Below are 3,312 nucleotides of genomic sequence, written 5' to 3'. Positions count from 1 at the left end.
TAATATTCCATATGGCAATAATAATGTTTTGCTCACTCTTTTAGCTTCTAACATAGTTTCTAAAATTATAAGGTACATAACAAATATTTGTTAAAATATTTGTTAAAATACTCCACCACCCAGGAACCAGCACCAGAAGGGCCCAATTTGCTTGTAGGAGGTGGCAGAGGGAACCAAAATCTGAGAGAGAGTAGAACAAGCACCATTGCTCCCTCTCTGACCCCACCCCCACATATAGCATCACAACCCAGCCACTGGGTTGCCCCGCCCTGGTGAACACCTAAGGCTTCGCCCCTCATACATAACAGTTGCAACCAGACTAAAACATGGCTCGAGCAGAACAGATCAAAGCCCCAGAGCCAAGACTTCTAAGTGACCAAGAGATAGCCAACCTATCAGGTGCACAGTTCAAAATACTGATGATCAGAATGCTCACAGAACTGGTTGGTTTTGGTTGCAAATTAGATAAAAAATGAAGGCTACACTAAGTGAAATGAAGAAAAATGCACAGGGATCTAATACTGATGAAAAGAAAACTGGGACTCAAATCAATGGAGTGGACCAGAAGGGAGAAAGAAACAACCAAACAGAAAAGAAGGAAGAAACAAGAATTCAAAAAAATTAGGAGAGGCTTAGGAAACTCCAGGACATCTTTAAACATTCCAACATCCAAATTATAGGGGTACTGAAAGGAGAAGAGTAAAAAGGAACAAGTGGAAAATGTATTTGAACAAATAATAAAGGAGAACTTCCCCAATCTAGCAAAGGAAATAGACTTCCAGGAAGCCCAGGAAGCTCAGAGAGTCTCAAAGAAGTTGGACTCAAGAAGGAACACACCAAGGCACATCATAATTACATTACCCAAGATTAAAATTAAGCAGAAAATCCTAGAATCAGCAAGATAAAAGGAGAGAGTTACCTACAAAGGAGTTCCCATCAGACTGTCATCTGATTTCTCAAAAGAGACCTTACAGGCAAGAAGGGGCTGGAAAGAAGTATTCCAAGTCATCAAATGCAAGCACCTACAGCCAAGATTGCTCTATCCAGCAAAGCTTTCATTTAGAATGGAAGCGCAGATAAAGTACTACTCAGATAAGGTCAAGTTAAAGGAATTCATCATCACCAAGCCCTTATTATATAAAATGTTAAAGAGACTTATCTAAGAAAAATGAGTTAAAAATATGAACAGTGAGAGGACAGCAAACTCACAGTTATTAACAACCACACCTAAAAGTAAAGCAAACTAAGCAGACAGCTAGATCAGGATCAGGAGTGGAGACACAGAAATGGAGATCACATGGAGGGTTAGCAACAGGGGATGGGAAGGAGGAGAAGCAGGGAGAAGGTATAGAGAATAAGTAGCATAGATGGTGGGGAGAAAATAGACAGGGGGAGGGCAAGTGTGGGAAATGTAGAAGCTAAAGAACTTACGACACATGGACATAAACTAAAGGGGGGAAGGTGGGTGGGAGCATGTGTGCAGGGTGGAGGGAAATGAAGAGGGGAAATGGGACAACTGTGATAGCATAATCAATAAAACATATTTTAAATAAATAGAATAAAGGAAATTAAATAAAAGAAAAAGAAAACAAAGAAGATTAAGGAGAAGTATATTGATCAGGAAGAACTGAACAAGATCAAATCCATTTGGACCAGAAACCCTGATGACACTGTCCAGGAGAAATATAGAGAATTCTTTAAGAGTCTTACTAATGTCTGGGAAGACCACTTGGTGGTCAAGTGCTTTTCTGTATATGATCAGTTGGAATTAAGGGTACTCCTATTCATTCTCATTGGGCTTCTTTGGACATCTTTGAGAAGAAGAATAAAAACAACATCAAACTCCGTGTCCACCATGTGTTCATCATGGACAGCTGTGATGAGTCGATACCAGAGTGCCTCGACTGCATCTGTGATGTAGTTGCCTCTGAGGACCTACTCCTGAACATCTCCAGAGAAATGTGCCAGCAGAGCAAAATCTTCAAGGTCATTTGTAGAAACATTAAGAAGTGCCTTAAGCTCTTCTCTAAAGTAGGGGAAGATAAGAAACTACAAGAAATTGTACAAGGCATTCTCTAAAAACCTTAAGCTTTGAATCCATGAGGACTACTAATTGGTGACCTCTTTCTGAACTTCTATGTTACCACACCTCCCAATCTGGAGATGAAATGGCTTCTCTTTCAGAATATGTCTCTCTCATGCAGGAGACACAGATGTTCATCTATGACACCACTGGTGGGGTAAAGAGCAAGTTGCCAACTCTGTTTTTGCCGAGTGAGTGTGGAAGCGGGGGTCAAGGTATTCTATATGACAGAGCCTGTTGGTGAGTATTGTGTGCATCAGCTCAAGGAGTTTGATGGGAAGAGCTTGGTCTCAGTTCCATGGAGATCCTGGAGTTAACCTGAGGATGAAGAGAAGAAGAAAATGGAAGTGAGCAAGGCCAACTTTGAGAACCTCTGCAAACTCATGAAAGAACTATTAGATAAAAAGTTGAAAGGGTGACAATCTCTAACAGGTTTGTGTCTTCACCGTACTGCATTGTGACTAGCACCTATGACTGGACAGCTAGCATGGAGCATGTCATGAAAACCTGGGAACTTAGGAACAACTCTACAAAGGGAAACATGATGGCTAGAAAGCACCTGAAGATAAACCTCCACCACCCCCTTCTCCTTCTGACAAAAGGAGAAGGCAGACAAGAATGACAAAACCGTCAAGGACCTTGTGGTGCTGCTGTTTGGTCTCTTTTGGCTTCTCTCTCAAGATTTCCTAGACTCAGTCCAGCTGCATCTATTGTACGATCAAGATAGACCTAGGCACTGATGAAAATGAAATGGCAGCAGAAGAGCTCACTGTTGCTATTCCTGATGAGAAACCCCGTATCCCCATCTTTAAGTGTGATGAGGATGCCTCTAGCATAGAGGAAGTAGAATAGGAGTTTCTACCTGCAGAACTTGTACCCTTTGTATAGTATCTCATAGCTCCCCTGGAAGCCCTGAGTGGCCCTAGCCCATCTGGTTTCCTCTGCTGATGACTAGTGATTTTTTTTCTCTCGTCTTTTTGCCTAAGGCAGAATACAAGGGCTTCAAACCTTCCTTTCCTATATTTGACAACAGGTTTGGATTTTGTGGTATTTTTCTTTTGTTTTTCTTCTTCTGATATTCAAGTATGCAAAATAAAAGAGCTGCAGATTTTTTAAAGATTTTATTTATTTTTAGAGAGAGGGCAAGGGAATAAAAGAGGGAAAAAGAATTTTGATTGGTTGCCTCTCATACATACCCCAACCAGGGGCTGAACCTGTAACCCAGGCAC

At 41.2% G+C, this 3,312-nt stretch overlaps 1 pseudogene; it reads left to right on the top strand.

Moving 5' to 3' along the window:
* The first annotated feature begins 326 nt into the window (after positions 1–326).
* Positions 327–2,935, top strand: LOC118981218 (heat shock protein HSP 90-beta-like; annotated as a pseudogene).
* The last annotated feature ends 377 nt before the right edge of the window (positions 2,936–3,312 follow it).

The sequence above is a fragment of the Sturnira hondurensis genome, unplaced genomic scaffold (assembly GCF_014824575.4).
Source record: "Sturnira hondurensis isolate 20B ecotype Veracruz unplaced genomic scaffold, ASM1482457v3 Scaffold0023817, whole genome shotgun sequence".
Classification (NCBI taxonomy): Eukaryota; Metazoa; Chordata; class Mammalia; order Chiroptera; family Phyllostomidae; genus Sturnira; species Sturnira hondurensis.
The sequence above is the reverse complement of the archived record's forward strand: the minus strand, read 5'-3'. Positions and strand labels throughout refer to the sequence as shown.